Source organism: Ursus arctos, unplaced genomic scaffold (assembly GCF_023065955.2).
Source record: "Ursus arctos isolate Adak ecotype North America unplaced genomic scaffold, UrsArc2.0 scaffold_3, whole genome shotgun sequence".
NCBI classification, from domain to species: domain Eukaryota; kingdom Metazoa; phylum Chordata; class Mammalia; order Carnivora; family Ursidae; genus Ursus; species Ursus arctos.
In genome coordinates this window covers 77,067,409-77,086,414 of record NW_026622985.1, presented here as the reverse complement: position 1 = coordinate 77,086,414, position 19,006 = coordinate 77,067,409, and positions in this window count along the sequence as shown.

The following is a 19,006-nucleotide window of genomic DNA, read 5'->3' as shown; positions in this document are numbered from 1 at the left end:
GAGTTGCTGCTGTTGCTCCAAGGGAGAGGGTGAATGTTACTATGAGCTCATTCCCGTTACTGCACCTTAGGGGGTAGAAAAATCCTTTCTCCTTTCTACTCAAACACCTCTAGTGGATATTATCTAGGGGCATACCTACTCTATGCAGGGAAATACCACACATGAGACCACACAAAGAAAACTTTTCTAAGGGGGGGAAAAACACAAAAGATCAGATTGAAATAATGGTTTATACATTTTTTATAGTTGATGAAATTTATGGCAAGAACAAAACCGCTTTCTAATGTTACGATAGCATATGACCACTGAAATGCATAGTGTTTAGAAAAAAAAATTGTTTCTTTACCTCAAAAATACATTTAGGAGCCGGGTCCTGAGGTCTGAAAATCCTAGAGATAAATTTCTTGACATCTATATACATCTGGAAAATTATTTTGAACTTTTAGAAATGCTGATGAAAAATTGACCATTTTTCTAAAAAAAAAAATGGAGTCTAAAATTGTAGGTGTATGAAAACTACTCTAGAAATTTAAAGCTATTTACAGCTTGTAAATCTGCTAGATAAGAACATTATTGAAAGATCTAAAACTAATCATAGCAGTTAACTCAGATGAGATGGAGAAAATGGAAGAAAAATCCTATTGGGGAAAGTTTAATAACTTAGATTGGATTTTAAATAAAGTATCCCTAATCTCCATCTAATGTGGCAATGTAAAATTTGCAAGGAACCATCCTGTTATACCTATCTTTGAGACTGACCTCCAACTTGAAGAGTAATTTATAAGTACATACATTGCTCTAGAATAATTTAAAATAATATCCAAATATCTCAAAATAGCTTAGTTGGAATGCCAAATGTTCCATTTATGGGTTTCCTTAAAACACAAAATGTGGGTATGTGTGTGAAAGCAAGAAAGCGTGTGCATCAAAAAGTGTACACACGGAAAAGAGAACCGAAGTTGTATTTGCTCCTTTTATAACACGTCTATGCACACATCTAAAAACTTCATATATAGAGTATATAGAATTATCAGGGTCCCAGTCTTAGGCTTACTGCTTTGATTAGCATGTTCTGAAGTATGATAAACCACTCCTAAGGTTGTATGGAGACCTTTGTCTGGTTTTATAAACGTAAATGATTTTGCACAAAAGCTGGCCAATTCAGTGGAAAAGGCCCCTCTACCGATGAGTTGTTTTCCTACAAAATGTCAAATAGCAGAACAGACCTGTTTAATGCAAATCTCGGCCAACATTGGTAGTAAGTTCACACTGTTATTAAGGAATTATATTCAAATATATACTAGCTATTTTGATTAGAAAAAAACTAATTCAATTATAATATACTTTAAATTCTCATCTGTATTATAAAATTTTAAAATCCTGAATAAGTCATAGTGGTCACCTACCAACTGAGATTTTGAACATATGAATTGCATTTTTCTTTGTATCTCTTTCCTATCTAGTATGTACTAGAAACTTGTTACTGCTTAATTAATCATTGATTGGCTGATTTATGAAAGTGACAAGTCAATGTCTGTGTGATCATAGTGACCCTTTGCATGCATATCAAAACAGAGCTAGCTCTCATTTTAGAAAGTCACACTTACTAGTTTCTAGTATGTAAATAATATGTATGTTTATCAAAATTTAACATGCTATTCTTGGTCTCAAGATAAATCGTATAACTTTGTTGCTGTTGTTGTTTGTTTTAAAGCCCAAAATCTAAATTCAAAACCCTGAATCTATGCTATGGTGTTATTTCAGCCAAATCACTATTTCTAACAATCCTAATGCATAATCAATAGATCATCAGTTTCTATTTCCTTTGTATAAATTGCTGATTATTACTAGTCAACATACTCTTATGTCAGTACTGTTACATAGGTCTTAAATTTTAAAAATATAAAGTTGGTTTCAAAACCTTTCCTATAATTCAGCAATTACCTTTAATTCTTCAAGGCTATTCCCTTTTTTTTTCCTCCGTTTCATCAAGTGATTAGTACATCTAAGTGGCCAAGTTTTATTGCACTATTTTGAAGAATATAAGATTTGTCCTTCCCCAGACACTTAATATTTAGTTCACGTGAGTGAATTCTAAATTGATAAAGAAATCCCCAAGGAAGGTTGAAGATGACTGGATAGTCTTCTGGAACGTGCAGGTTTATGTAACAACATACTGAAGTAATGGGTCTTCCTCCATAATTCAGAGCAGGCTATTAAATGATTTAATACACTTTCGGCTTTTATAGTGCTGTGCACTACTTCAGTAACAAACATGTTAGCTCTTCAGGCATTATCCTTCATCTGTGTACATCAGCCTGTCTCCTCTTCCCTCCCCTCCGTGACTATTTATCTTCAGAACAAGTAGCCCTTGCTGCAACTTCAATCCATTGGTCTTTGTTAGTTCATTTCTTTTTCAGACACGACCGTTTGCCTCTTTAACTTTCTGAGTCTTCAAAGTGTGCTGTATTTTGATTTTCTGTCTTATGAACTTTGTTTTCCTGCCCCTTCTTTTTATAGCTCACATATATCTTTTCATTCTCTGCTGTCAAACTGAGCTGCTTGATTGCTGTTTCCAAAATACCATGTTATTTGAGGTATCCAAATATGAGGTGTTTCTTTTATATAATATATATATATATATGAAATATATATATATGGGTACATGACCTATATTTAAGAATTAGCCTACTCATAATTTGAAACCTTGAAGTGTTGATAGAAACTTAAATAGCATCTTTTTCTCATTTGACCTTGAATATATTCATGTATTTTCAGTTTAAAAAATACTATTTCAAGTTTCTTTATCAACTTCTTTCCTTTTAGACATTGTGAATCTTTTTATAGAAAACCTTTTAAGGCAGATTTCTAATCAATTTTGTGTTTCTATTCTAATCAGTGTCATGTAGCAGATGTTTACTAATAAAGAAACTGCTCATAATTTTCTAGGCAAACAACAGTTTGTATTCTTATATCTGAGGAAAATTTTATTCTACTTTTGGCAAAAATGCAATGTCTGGACAATTTTGTCAAAATTTTAGAGGCAAAAGAATATATACAAAATATTTAGTACTTAAATACATTAGTCCATGGGAGGGGGGAAATAACCACATTCTAGATATATGAATGATATCTCTACAGGGTGTAATCAACAATCTAAAGAACGGTTGCAAATAATCCAATATATTGTGTGAAAATGCAGATATGTTTGGTCACACTGCATTAGAGGAAGAAAGTGGGACATTAACATTTTACAGAACTAATAAATTCTAATTCAAAGTAATGCTAAAGTGGTATTCAATAACTTATTGACCTGCTTTATTTTTTGTATGCTACAAAGGATAGTCTTCAGTTGATTTGGTATCAACTTATAGATGCTACAAAATATAAAATGGAACTAAAACTATGATTTTTTTTTTGTCCCTCACAAAAGTGAAAACACTAGATTATGTTTTCTATTCCTGCCTTTTAGATTTATAGCATAAAATGAGTGACCCTTAGAATGAATCTTCAACGGAAACCAACCAGTGTAATGACTCCCTCTGCATCCTCTCAAATGAGCAAAGGTCCAGCTACTCCGCTGTGAGTAGCAAAGCATTCACCAGTTCCTTCAATAAACTATTCTGGTTTGGGTGGGAGTTTTTCTAGAGATAAAATTTTTCCTCTTGCAACTACTGCTTACTGGTTTTGGTTTATTTATATGGAACTTAGTGTTAAATTTTTTTAAGTAATCCTCCAATTATGTAAAGAAATCCTCAAATCTTAAGCTAAATATCTTAAGTTACTTCAATCAAATGCTCATTTGATCAACTGAAGGACCCCGCTCCCCCTTAAAATTACACTTATTGAAGTGTCATTTACATAGTAAAATTTCACTAAAAAATCTAATTTGGGATGCCTGGGTGGCCCAGTCAGTTAAGCGTCTGACTTCAGCTCCGGGCATTCAGTTCAATGAATTGTAACTATTTTGGTCATGTAACCATCACACCACTCAGGATGACAAAGAGCATTTCCCTCGACAAAGAGTTTCCTCTTTTTTGCTGTAAATCCTATCTACCCTCAGTCAGTGACCAGATGAATCCCTTCTCACTATTCTGTTTAACCTATCTGTTCTGGGTGTGTGGGTTGTTTCTTGTTCTGGGCTATCGTAAAGTCGTTATAAAAATCCATGCACAGGTCTTTGTGTAGACCTCTGCTTTCATTTCCCTTGGGTAAATACCTGAACGGGTAGCTAAACTTTATGATAATATGCTTGGTTTTATACAAAACAAATTGTTTCAGAAGTAGTAATACCATTTTACATTTCCATCAAAACACCTGCAGTTTCCTGCCCATACTGATTATCTTTTAATTGACTTTCAAATTTTAGCTATCCCAGCAATGTTTTCACTCTGTGTTTTAACTTGCATTTCCCTGGTAACTAATATTGTGTAGGAATGCTTGTTTTTAGTTCTTATTGGCCATCTATATAACTTTGCTACTTCTCAAATTCTTTTCATTAAAAAAAATTGAATCAAGTTCTAAAAATGTATTCTGGATACAAGTCACCTAATAGATACGTGTATTACAAATATTCTGTTCTCTGGCTTGTCTTTTCATTATTGTAATATTGTCTGTTGAAGACCAGAGGGTTTGAAGACAGATTTTCATTTAAGGTGAGTACTTACGTGTCTAGTATATTTTTGCCTAAAACAAGATTGAAAAATCTGCTTTCTTGATCTGTCGTTTTAACACACCAGGTTTCTGATCGATTTCAACTTAATTTTTTGTGTGGTGCTACATCAGAGTTCACTCACTTTTTCAATGTGTGGATATGCAGATATTCCAGAAATACTTATTAAAGACTATTGCTTTTTCAATGACTTACCTTGGCAATGTTGTAGATCAACTGACCGTATATGTTGGTTTATTCCTGGATTTTATTGTATTTATGTACTTATGCCTATAATAAAATACCTTGATTATTGTAGCTTTATTAGTCTTAATTTATCTGCAGAGTATTTGTCTTCTCAGAATGTTTCAGGATGTAGAATTCTGGGTGGTTTTATTATTTTTTCCCTTTGGCTATTAAGTTTTCATTTTTAATCAGTTTGCAGTTACGTGTGGCTTTCTTTGTATCAACCTCCTGAGGTGTAGTAAGTCAAATTTTTGTTCTGTTTTCATCATTACTGTCCTACACATTCTGTTCCTTCTAGCTCTCTTCCTGTTATTCTAGTTTAATGTAGTATGTTAAATTGCTTAATATGTTTCCACAGGTCCTGGAGGCTATCTTAATTTCAGTCTTCCCCACGCTCCCACTCTTCTTAGAATGGGTAATATCTCTTCATTGGTCTTCAGTATCACTAACCTTCTCTTCCCTATCTTCTGTTAAATGATCCCAATTTATTTCTAACTTCAGATATTTACTATAATCTAGAAATTCCTTTTTTTTTTTTTAAACTTGTCCATTCATTGCAGTGATCTTTACTTCTAGGTCATGAACATTTCTAATTGCTCCTTTAAAAGTTCTTTCCTGCTAATCCTAAATGCTGAATCATCTTGAGGTCCATTTTTCCTGATTGATGAGACCCAAGTAATATTTTTCTTTATCTTTATATTTTTAGTAATTACCAAAACCTAGTCTCTTTTTGTTATTGCATATTAAGAATGTTCAAGGATACCTTATATAGAATCTAGTGTCTGTATGTCCCAAACTTCCTAAAGAGTGGTTTTGTTTTTTGTTTTTGTGTCTCCCCCCCCTCCCCGCCCCAATCAGGTACTTATTTACCTTGGAAAACTTACCCAGACTAGTGGAGTGTTGGTTTAAAATTTGGTTACTACAGATAATGTCTTTTCCCCCTACTCGTAGAGTAAACCCTTATTCCTTGAGTATAGTATTTACTTAAAAAGCAAGAACCAGGGGTGCCTGGGTGGCTCAGTTGACTAAGTGTCTGCCTTCGTCTCAGGTCAGGATCCCAGGGTCCTGGAATTAAGCCCTGCGTCTGCGTCTGGCGTTTTGCTTAGGGGGAAGCCTGCGCGCGTTCTCTCTCTCTCCAGCTCCCCTTGCTTGTGCTCATGTGCTCGTTCTCTGTCAAATTAATAAAATTTTTAAACAGCACTTTTAAAAAACATAAACCTGCTGTACTTTTGAGGTAAAACGCAAGTTATTTACCAATATCGTCTCTTAGTAAGAATTAAACACTAAAGGATGTTCCTCTCTGTACACAGCAGCTCAAAGCTGCTGTTCTTAGTCTCCTTCACATGCTGTTCATGAAACAGACAAGAATTTGGGGACTTGCTTCTCTGACACCCCCCCATCTCGAGTTTCCTTCCCCGTTTTACAACCACTCTGACAGCGTTGATCTCCATCCTCTGTCACTTAATGCTAATAAGCTCAACACTTCTGAGTTCTAGCCATGTTCTTCCATGTGGTCTGTAGAGGGCTCTCAGAAAAAGAGCCTTATCTTACCCTTATTCAAGGGTTCCTTTCTTTCGAGAATCAAATACCTGCCAGTCTCTGCCTACTTTACTCCCTAAAATTTAATAAGTTTAATTAAAATTTAACCAGCATTTATAATTAATATCTGTGGGACAGTCAGTAAAAACTCTTCTGTAATTTCCAGAAGCTAAACATCTTTTGAGGGATCTTTGTTGAATAAAATTCTATTTTTCATTACATATGCATATTCATTGCTGCATAACAAATACCTCTAAAACTCAGTGGCTTAAAATACAGATTTATTATCTTACAGTTTGAGGGGTAGAGATCCAGGTGCATCTTAGCTGGGTCCTCTGGCTCAGGGCTCGCAAGGCTGTGGTACTCTTGAGGCTCAACTGCGGTAAATCTGCTCCTGAGCTCACTCATGCAGATGTCGGCAGGTCTCACAGGATCACTTCCAAGCTCACACACACAAATATTGGCGACCTTAAGTTCTCTATGTGACTGGACGTCGCCAGGCCTTGCCGCATAGCCTCACCTTAAGGTTACTTGCAACATGGCAGCTTGCTTCCTGCAGGATGAGGGCTGCAAGTGAATGTGAGCAAGGCGGAAACTAGTCTTTTTGTGATCTCCTCTCAGAATCAAGCTATTTGGCCACATTCTGTTTGTTAGAAGGAGTTGTCACAAGGTCCAGCTCACGTTCATGGGGGAGGAGATTATACAGTGACATGAATACCAGGAAGTGGGTCTCATTGGAGGTCCTCTTAGGAAAGACCTTTGCAGGGGGGAGACCTACGGACATTGTTGTTCTCCCCAGTGCCATTCCTTCAAGAGCAGAATACTTTCTGCCAGTCTGACTGCTTTGGTCACTCCTTAAAACATGAACACCTTTTTTTATATTTAAACAAATACAACATATGTATATTTGGCCAGAGTTCATAAGATCTTCAGGATGATAATCTATTACACAACCTTCCTGCCATTACCAGAAGTAGAACCTCTTTTAAAAGCATTTTGTGTTGAATAAAATTTTATATTTATTGCTTATCATGATTTTCATCAATGACCTAAAATGCATGATCATTCTTTCCCTTAAACTTCTTTGTTAGCGGGCTGCGATGTGTTCCATTGATAATTCTGTTGAGACTAGTTTGCAAAGTCCTAGAACAAACAGTATTAATACCTTTTTTGACTTTGTGTATGCCTTTATATCTAGAGTTAATAACTCCTTAGACTGTTGGGCAGATTCTTAAAAGATGTGTTCTTCCTTCATCTTTCTTTAGGGAGTCACCATGTTCTACTTGTGGTCATATAAATTGTCTAGTGCAGGAGTGAAAAATTGCAAACTTAATGACTTTATTAAGCTAAGTGTCTTAGGACAGCAACCTGCAGAATATCACAAGTGTGTGTGTGTGTGTGTGTGTGTGTGTGTGTGTATGTATGTATAACTTCTCCAATAGACTTTGGCCATCAACTGCACATGTTTTGCATATGCATAGTCTTTGTGATTTTTTTTTTATCATTTTATTTTTGTACTCTACTTCCTACTTCTATTTTAATTGAGTGTATTTATGCTAAGACTTGACCAGCAACAATCAAATCTGATAATCAGTTGTATATTTCACCACAGCTAGTTCAGGAACAGAAATAAGTGGCTATATTTAAAAACAAGTAAAAAACGAAAAACAACAAAAGAAGCCTCACTGTGGGCACAGGAGAATCATGTTCTTTACTTCCAGCATGGATTGTAAGAATTGCTTGCGATTGGAATCACATTGAGGGGAATTCCCTGCTCCCTGAATCTCCATGGTGATAAGCTCACTTATGGTCCTTGACCTTTAGAAAAGCTAATGAGTGTGCTTTAGTTCCTGCTATAAATCAAGGCTAATGATACTACTTTTCTATCATCACTCATGGATATTGAGAACTGAATTTACATTTCCTGAGTTCTTTCAACTCCTCAGAGGTAGTAGCATTTTATGCTTAGTCTCTATTTCCTTCACATATTCTCCAAAATCTCACCAGTCAAGGAAAGAAAAAGAAAGAAAAAAAAAACAACAGCCGTTGTGAGGGGAGAATATTGTTAATACCTTTTAGTTAATGTAAGAACGGTTGGGCTTAAATTCCTATTATACATGGTGAGAGTTTTATGATACTTGAAACATTTACTTCATGGGAGCAGAACATTAGTTTATAATGAATTGCCCCACAAATTCCTTAAAGCAAAATGAAGCCTCATACAATCTTTTCATCTTTTTTCTAAATAATAGCTTGGATAAGATTTGAAAGCCAGTGCTTCCTGCCAAATACCTCAGGTTTCCCACTGGTGCTGCTTAGAATGTGGGGAGTCCTATCTGGTTTCCTTTTTATTGGATGGCTGTTGCTATTTGTTCATTCCTTTTGATATCTTGTGCTGAAGATCTGGTCTAGATAGGGGAATTCTGGTATCTACAGAGACCGGAGTAAACAGTGGAGGCAGGAGAAAGGGCAGATAATGTGAATCTCCTCACCTTCCTTGGGGAGGACTCCTGTGTCTGGTCATCCTTTCAGACAACTCTGGCCCAACTCTGTTTCTTTACTTCCTAAAGATCACATTTCACATCCCAAATATGGTTTTAGAAGTGAGAGGAATTGGATTCTAGATACTTCTCTGAAGTATGGCTAGATTTCCCCACCTCTATATGCATACATGTTGACTCCCTCTCCCTCCCCATCCCCCCCCCAACCCAACTGCCACCTGTTTAGGTGTATTTCCCTAGGTCTTCCTCTGCATCTGCCTCAAATGTGAGGGGAAGATACTCTAGCCCTAGCCATGTGTAGTGGCCTCAAGACCTAGAAAAAGGAATAAAGGAGAGTAGGCATATAATAGGCAACAATGAAACTTCAGAGAACTAAGGAACCATCAGAAGTTGCTCACTCTATATCTCCAGGGCATTTTCTTTCCACTGCAAGCCAGTTCCCTGGTTACCTCCTATTCCTAACCTGAGTCCTAGAGATGCCATTCAAGTTCCTCCTTCACATTTTAGCACTTCTTTCAGCAGTGAATCCTCCTCATCATGACCTACTGTAGGACAAAAATGTATTATTGTTTGCATCCCAAAGTAAATGAAGTATGTAGCATATCATCATTACTAATGCATATTTATATTTAAGATTCTAATAAAAAGGCAAAAAGGAGTACTAAGTGGTCAGTATATGCCCTCACACGTAAAAATCAATAGTGATCTCAGGACAATCAGGATTTTTTGGGAAGATAAGGCTCCGTGGGGGAAATAATAGCACAATGATACCTTTTAAAAAGAGAAGTCTGATAGTAGGGGTCTTGCTTTCCCATTTTCTAGTCCAGTTCCTACACTATATCTGATCAATATAAGGGGTGCTAATTAACCAGAGGATTTCTAAAGTCTGCACTGCTGTCCTAGAAGTCCTAGTCAGCCACAGGATCTAGAATCATCCCCTGCATTCATACTTAAATACAGTAGATCATCAAGTAGGACCCCTAGAATTCATGCTTAGCTAACTACATACCCCTCCATTTATCTCACAAAACGCAATGATATGACAAGTTTCAGGCGTGGGTTATTCTGTTACAGCCATTTTTCACTATAATTACAGGTATGGTGATAGTAACAAGAGGAATACATAAACATACCACTGAAGTACAGTGTAGAAGTCCTAACTTCCTAAGTTGATGTTGTGACATGTATATGGTCAGTTATATTGAGTTAGTTTCATGGCATCACTTTGGAAGGTAACCCTTTTATATAGTATTGTGATAAAATGTGAGTACTAAATCACTGATACATGAATGCTGATTCTGGAATACTTTTTACTGAAAATCAGGCCCTGTTTATTCATAGGCCAAATCATATCTCCTTTACTAAATACAAAACTTCCATGGTATGATATTTGGCTTAAATAATGCTTCCATAATACCAGCAAAAATTACCGGGTCTCTGGTCAAATCTGGATAACTAAAGTCTATATAGTTTGTATCCTGGAACCTCTTTGTTCAAGCAGCCTTTTTAAATGTTAAGATTGGCTTTTCACCAAAATATTCACTTGGAGATATTCATTGTTCTTAATTATTTTAATTTTGTTTCTGTAAAGTGAGGGGAAAATGACAGGAGAAAAAATTGTTTATAGAAGAGACTAATGTGAGACAGTACTTCTAGAAAAGTTAATTGGCTCTCATAGCTAATTTCTGTTATTTTCTGTGTTGCCTAACCAGGAAATTCAATGTTAATATCTTGCAATAGGGATGTGTAGGGTTATCTTCTGGGCTGCTACAGACTCATGAAACTTTCCAGTTCTGTGGATACTCAGTCTTGATTAAATGGTCAGTGGTCAAATGCTTCTCTACCATGGTTCTATTCTTTCTTAGCATCTGTAAGATGATACAGGAAGGTGATTATAATCCTGGATTATCTGTCAATCAAAAACCTGTGCCAGAGTAGATGGGAGATGTAGGAGAGTCCTCACTATTGTGACAAATGGGGAGGAATGTGAATTGAGAGTTGAATTATGAGGTCCTAGCTTTTCCAAGTCTTACTTTTGTATTATTCTAGGGGACAGCTTACAAGGCAGTGCTCTAAAGGAAGTTTCTGTAGCCCCTCATCCCTGTATACATATATATTTTTTCCTCCTTTCAAGCCCCTCTTTTAGGCTATTGCTCCTCTTGAAAATGTCTTTGCGCTAACTTTTATCAGACAGTAGTATCGAACTTCATACGAAGATACACCTCATGTCAGCATAGCATTGTTCCCATAACTTCCAAACATTGTACTCCCTATGATTATCATGTGAAGGAACCTTTCCCTTTTGGTCTCAGATATCATTATAAACATACATTAAACTTTCTGTTAAAGGACATTTAGAGAGTAGAACTGTGCTGGAACTCCTTAACCCTGGAAAAAATATTTACTAAATGATTAATCAAGGCATGGTTGAAATTTAATTAAAGGAATTAATGGAAACAATTCAGGGGCCCCTTTATCATGAAAATAGCATTAGGAGCAAAAGCAAAAAAACATTACACTTAGTAACATTTTTGACGGTTCCTAACTAATCTGTTCTTGGTCTACAGTCCTAACCTCAGGACTTAGTGCCTACTCTACACCAGAAATAGAATTAAGATATCTGTTGTATAAATACTGAATGAACATCAATTTGTCACTGCCAGCATTCGTAAGTAGCCAGCAGATACTGCCTAGGTGACTGAGCCTTATGAACATCCAGATTCTGTCTCCCTCTCATTGACATCAACATAATTCTCCTCCTCTCCAAACATCCCATAATGCCTTTATTGCTCAGTGACTCCATCTCTAATTCACATGTGTCAGAGCCAAACCACATAGCTTCAAATTGAAACTCTCTACTTCTCTAATGCCTTCAAGTCTTTTTCGTTTTTCTTAGAACATCCTCCTGTTTCTCTGTCAGATAAGCCCTCATGTATGTCTGGATGAAATTAAAATATTTCAGAATAAGACCTATCCTTTCCAGCTCAGGTGTTCTGCATCCAGTCCTCTGCATCCAGTCCTGGGTTTGATTTACCACGTTCTCTATGCCATTTTCCTCCCATGTCCCTTTGTCATGATAAAAATAGATATTTTTGTAAAGTCCTAAAAAAAAAAAAATCATTTCTCAATTGCCTACATGATACTCAGAATTTTGAACTTTCGTATTGATAAAAATGACAGTATGACTGATCTAGATCTTTCCTACTTCCTTTCTCCATGGTGAGTGGCTGACGGGAAACATAGAAGTATACTCTGGAAAGTGAAGAGAGTGGAGCATCTCCCACAACAGATTTAACTTTGTATGTTTTCACGTGGCTATTCAGTTCTAAAGGTTGGATGGCCTCCTCACTGGACTTTTTCCTATTCAGAGTGACTTATTTTATTTTTTTAAAGATTTTATTTGTCAGGGGGGGAGAGAGAGAGCACTAAAGGGGGAGAAGCAGGCAGGGGGAGAAGCAGGCTCCACACTGAGCAAGGAGCCCAATGCAGCACTCGATCCCAGAACCCTGGGATCATGACCTGAGCTGAAGGCAGACGCCGAACCAACTGAGATACTCAGGCGTCCTGTAACTTAAATTTTAATATAACTATTAATCTATACACCTATTACTCTAACCAGAAAATCAAGTGACACATCTATGTATATTTTGTCATAAGTTGTCATTACACTATAAATGTAATTGTAATGTATGTGAACATTAGCAGAGCTAATCATATGACTTAGGACTTTATTAATTTTTTTACGTGGTCTCAAGATCACATATGACTTTTATTCCTTTCTAAATAATGAAATTCTCATGAATCTTGTCACTGTGGTATATTTGATTTTTTTTTTCCTAAATATAATATATACAGCATCATAACTTGAGATGTTATGTTTTGGTTTGTTCTTCTTGGATGTTTCCTCAAATTTACAAGATACTCAAGACTTTCGTTCCATTGCCTTGGAAGTACCAAAAACAAAAGTTGTAAGCCACTTGCTTTTTTCCAGTAGCCTGAGTTATTTGAGTGGCTTATGTAAGGTAAGGGTGAGAAATTGATGGCTCTTAGGAAGCTGAACTCCTAAAAGTGTTCTTTGGTTGGCTTCCTCCTAGGATCCTAGGGAAGATCTGTGATCCCCCAGGGGAAACGGCAACCCGAGTCAGGGGTCTTCTCCATGAACTGTTTCCCATGCCCAAGACTGCACAGGAACAGTGGAACAGCTGGGCTTACAAATCCCCAAACCAGACTACATTTGCCAGTCTTTTGATGATAGTGAACTGATAACTGGAAAGGCTTTTCTAAAAAGTCTCTTCAGGTGAATATCTAGGCTGTCACATGGCTGTGACAAATGCAGCTGGAAGCAGGATAAGAACAGAAATTCCCCATCTTGCGTGATTGGAGTCTCTTAGTTTGCTTTACCGGGAAATCTAACAGTGATCTTCATTCTCCATCTGAATTTATAGTAAAAGGTTTCTGTTCATGTCACTTGCTCCTTTCGACCCCAAAGCTTGGGTCTTTGGTTCCTATCTCCTCCTCTAGCTACATTGACCTCTACTTAAATGTCCCTTTCTCAGATACTTTTGTTAGCCTTCTTTTCAAACCAGGTCCGTTTTTCCCATTATAATCAACTGGCCCTCTGTATCTTCCTTTGCGTCACTTACCACAGTTTATGTCAATAATCATTAGTAACTTAGTGCCTGCCTTGCCTTCCCCACTACAATAAGAATGTAAGTTCCAGAGTGAGAGGGCTGAGTCTGCACTGCTGCTTCTCTCTGCAAACATCTAGCATAGGTTGACAGACAGTTGTATAGAGCGGGCACTCAATGCATATTGATAAGCGTGAATGTAGAAGTGAATATCTTAAGTAAATTTGACTTGGAGATGAAGTCCTATCAGAAGAGTATCATTTGGGGATAGTAAAATGCCTAAGGCCGATTTCAAGACATTCAGGAAGTACTGTTTTGGCACTCGATACCTGCCAATTTCCCACCAATGTTTCTTGACAGGGGTGTCTCTCTTGTAGATGCTGTATTCCTCAAACTCGAAAGACTTTGTCGGTTTGGTGGGGCTCTGGAATCACACACACACACACACAGCCACCATTATCTCAGGATAAATTAATAGCGATCATTACAAAGAGAACAGAGACTTACAATAGTCTTGATCTCTAGGTGGTGGTGGTTACTTATTTGTGTGACCACTTTTTAAACGTCTTGTCTACCTTATTGCAAAAAATGATAGTTACTACCCAGTCCCATGTAAGGTCCTGTAGAGACCGTCTATTTTGTTCACTGTTGAATCTCCACTAGCTGGTACATAGATAACATCAATAAATAGAAATAAACTTGTGAATGAATGAATGTGCTAACAAAGTAGGTTGGGGAAACTAATACCAGTAGGGAAAACAATCAGTAGAAAACATACAGTTAAGCAACTTAGAAGTGTCTTTCTCTTAAGACAAATAGCAGTGATAGCAGATGGATAATTTGGTATTGGTACATAAATATATTTCTTGACTAAGTATTGCTTTGAAAAACATGTTAACATCCTATATTTTAGCATGGTGCATAGCACACAGAATGGAATGTTTTTTGTTGAATCAATATACCAATGGATGGTGCATCCTAGTCCTTTTAGGGTCAGACTTGGATAAAATGGAGCATGACTTCCTTATTACCCTATTGCAAACCCTTACGATGTACATCCCATCCCTCCTTTCTCTCCTTTGCAGTTCTAATTTTCCACTCTTCCTGATGCTCTCAGGGTTTCTCATAAGCACAGGCTAGGGCCCTGCCTTGACAACCCCTGAATCTCCCCTACTTATTCCCTGCCCCTGCCCAAGTACTTCCCACCCCATAGTACTGACATTCAAATAGGCCCTATCCTATTTTATTTTTTATTTTTTGGCCTTATCCAATTTTAAAGAGAAATGGTATGAAACGTGTCATCAGTAAATTGGACTAACCCCAGTGAACTGGGAAAATAAGACCATATAACTGAAACATCTAACAAATTTAGGTGACTTTCTCAATATTTAGAAACTGTTCTGAAGTTGTCTAACAACTTTATATATATTCTCCTCCCCCAACACACACACACACACACACACACACACACACACACACACTGTGCACTTTAAAAAAAGGAATGAAGACACTAAGGCTAAATTTCAAACAGGAGGCAGGAAACTCAAGGTTGTTGCAAGGAAAGGATGAATCACTCTGGGAATTAGCAACACGAAGCCTTCCCAGACTAAGCCCAACTCAGCTGCTGCCATCCCTCCAACAATTCCCTTCAGCACTTGGGTATTTTTGAACAGCTGAGGTTGGCTTTTTACTTTTATAACTAAAGCAACAAAGGATAGAAATATCTCTTCATTGTTTGATGTTAGTCCTGACTGAATTATATATCCTCTGGGAAAACAGACTATGTCTTCTAAATGTTTCATGAACTGTTTCATCACTAACAGTGAAAATTAGAATTAGGCTTTTACATAAGTGAAAAATTTAAAATATTCCGGGAAACACCCATTCCTTTGGCCAAACCCTCTTTCATAAAATACAAATGCTACTGACTCATTCCTTATTCCTCTGTTCATCTATATGGGATGGAAAAACAGGGAAAGAATAATCACCTCTGCGTAGGTCTTCTCACACTCTTGTATTCGTCCAAGAGCTCCCTTTCAAAGCTTAGCTTGGCTATGAAGCTCCTGTCCCTTCCTCTGTTTGCAAACTCTTCAGCTTCACCCTTCAGGTATCTGATGATAGAAGCTTTCTCGGGACACCTGGGTAGCTCAGTTGTTTATGTGTCTGACTTTGGCTGAAATTATGATCTTGGGGTCCTGGGATCCAGGCCTGCATTGAGCTCCATGCTCAGCAGAGAGTCTCCTTGACCCTCTGCCTCTCCCTCTGCCCCTCCTCTGCTTGTATTTTCTCTTTCCCTCACTCCGCACCCCCCTCAATTTTTTTTTTTTTTTTGAACTTTCTTAGCTCAGGCTTCTCTTTAACCTGAAGTTCAGAGAAACTAGGTTCCAGCCTTACTGGTGATAGAGAAGGGGATATTGAGTATTTCAGTTCTTGTTCTTTCTCTCACCATGTTTGGTCTCTCTTGGCCAGCAAGAGCAAAAGATGATTTTGACACTCTATTTTGGAACAGCCATCAATACTAGGGACTTGAAACACGGTATAGAGCAAAAGCTAAATTCATTCCTGCTCCTCAAATGAAGAATAAAGGAATGGATGAATATATTAAATAACTTCTATATGATATTGTGTTGAAAATGATTCTGACTGAATTTTTAGTTGGTAATTTATGAACAACTTGAAAAACCTGGCCAGAGAATGCTTCAACTTTAGTGTATGAGACCAAATATATGCTCAAGTCTTCTGTTAGAACAATCTAACAAACCTGCATTCGATTCCTTTACTAGAGTTGCCCCCATTTGACAACAAAGCAAAACAGCTTGAGTTGTCAGTAGCTCTGTCTCTTGCCCCATTTGACAACAAAACAGCTTGAGCTGTCAGTAGCTCTATTTCTCTCCTTCCCTTGGTATTCTCCAGTCGGGTATACCTTCTCACCCCTCCCCTAAAAATGCCTTAACATGTTCATCTCTGCAGGATTTATCTCAATGGTCACCATTGGCAATGTTTGTAAGGGGTGACTGCTTCATCCTTTTTAAATCCTATTCTCTTGTCTGACCTACTGAATAGGTCCAATAGCCTTGGAAGAAATAGCATTTTTAACTGTTTCAGGAAGAAATTCACCTTATAGTGACAAAAGTTAACCCTTGACAACTTAATTCTCCTCATTCCCATCCCTATATGTAAAGACAGATTACAGCATAAACCTATTAGAGTAGAAGTATTGCCCAAATTAAAAAAGAAACCCCTGTTTTGGTTTAATTCATCATTAGGGTCCTCAGTGGGGAGTCTTACCACAAGGAAGAAAAAGGGTGGGGAAACCGTTGGTATGGAACCTGTATACAATCTTATGTAGAGCTCTTTTGATTGATATTGTCCCCAATTCCTTCACAGGATGGTTAAGAATCCTAGTGAAATATCATGCTTTCACCCAGTTTGCCCTTGAATTTTGATTTCTACCAATTGTAGGGATGATGGTCATCACACTAAGTGATGGCATCGGCATTTAGACTTCAAGTGACAAACATCCCTGGTAAGAGCTCTTTGGCCAAATATTTACCCCTGCTAACTTAAGTCTGACTATTAAAAAAAAAAAAAAACACAGGAAAAAAAAATGAGCAAAATTATCTCAATATGCATGAGTATGAGAACTTTCACTTGGAGGGATTTGAATTGTGTATTTTATTGCTTCATCACCAGATGTAGCAATTAGTTCAGCTGCTTTGAACATAGTTAGCCTAAAATAATACTTAGCCCTGTTTTTGTATACTGATGACTATAGATTGAATGTTTGTGTTTCCACAAAATGTATACATTAAAACCTGATTTCCAGTGTGTTGGTATTGGAAAGTGAAGACATGGGAGGTAATTAAGTTGAGTGTGGACCCCTCCTAATGGGGTTAATGCCTTTAGAAGAAGAGACACAAGAGTGTTTGCTGCTTATCTCTCTGCTTCTCATGTGAAGATAAATGGGAAGACAACCACTGAAAACCAGAAGTGGGCTCTCACAAGATACTGAATCGGCCACCACCTTGATCTTGGACTTTCTAGCCTCCAGATCTGTGAGAAATACTTAATTCACCCAGTCTATGGTATTTGTTAAATTAGCCTGTACAGGAAGACTGGAATTGGTACCAAGTAGGATGCTGTTGTAACAAATATCTAAAAACCTGGAAGTGACTTTGCAACTGGGTCATAATTAGAAGCTAGAAGAGTTTTCAGGTGCATGCTAGAAAAAGCCAGTAAGGGAATTCTAAAGGTGATCTGGTAAGCGATCAGAGGATAGCTATAGAAAAGGCTTCCATCTTCTAGAACACAAATTATCAGACTTTGGAGAAATATAGTAAAGGCCATTCTGATGAGATCTCAGAATCAAACCTATTACTGGACAATGGAGAAAAGGCAATCCCTATTATAAAGTGGCAAAGAACTTGGCTGAATGGTGTTCATGTTTTTGTGTTTTATAGAAGGTAGAACTTCTGAGCAGTGAAACTACATACTTAGCTGATGTGGTTTCTAAGCAAAGTTTTGAGGCTTGGGTCCTTCTGACTACTTAGTAAGATGCAAGGAGGTAAATTAAAGATGAAATTAAGTAAAAAGAAACCATAACTTAAATACTTAGAAAATTCTCCATCCATACTACAAAAAAAAAAATGAGAAAGCATATTTGGAATAAAACATTAAGGATGTGATAGAATGACCTTTTGATAAGGAGATTAGTACAGGTGCATAGGATTGATTTAATCAGCAATCTTAACAGAATCCAGGAACAGAGAAGGGACTATACTGGCAGAGATGCAGTCAGCTGTGACTAAAGGAAACCAAAAACAAGATGGCATGAAGGAAGGCTGTGAATGTGTGCTACCCTTTAAGAAGAGGGAGGACACCAAAGGTGACTCAGATCATTGGGGTTACTGTCTAGACTTCCAACAGAAACTGTAAGGTCAGGCAACCCATTGGAGCTCCAAGGGCACAACCTCTGTCTCAACATGACAGTGTCTATGCACAGAAAGAAGGATTGCATGGTACCCTGCTGATCTGTGGGGGTGACATTACTACCTCAGTGGATCTGAAAGGCAGAGAATTGAGCCAAAGAAGATTGTTCTCAAGTCTTAAGATCTCATGGAGTTTGACTCATTAGGTTTTGGACTTGTTCAGGAACAATCACTCCGTTCTTCATATTTCTCCCTTTTGGAATAGTCTATTCCTTACCTGTCTCATCATTGTATTTTGAAAGCACATAATTTTAGTTTCACAGGTCTACAGCTGGAAGTTTTTTGTCTTTTTGTCTTTTTTTTTTTCCCTTGTGAGGAATCCTACCATAAGTTTCATCCTATCTGATTTAGATGACATTTAGATGAGATGTTGGACTTAACTTTTGTGCATTGATTCCTAAAATGTTAAGACTTTGGGGGCTCTTGGGATGGAAAGAATGTATTCTACTTATA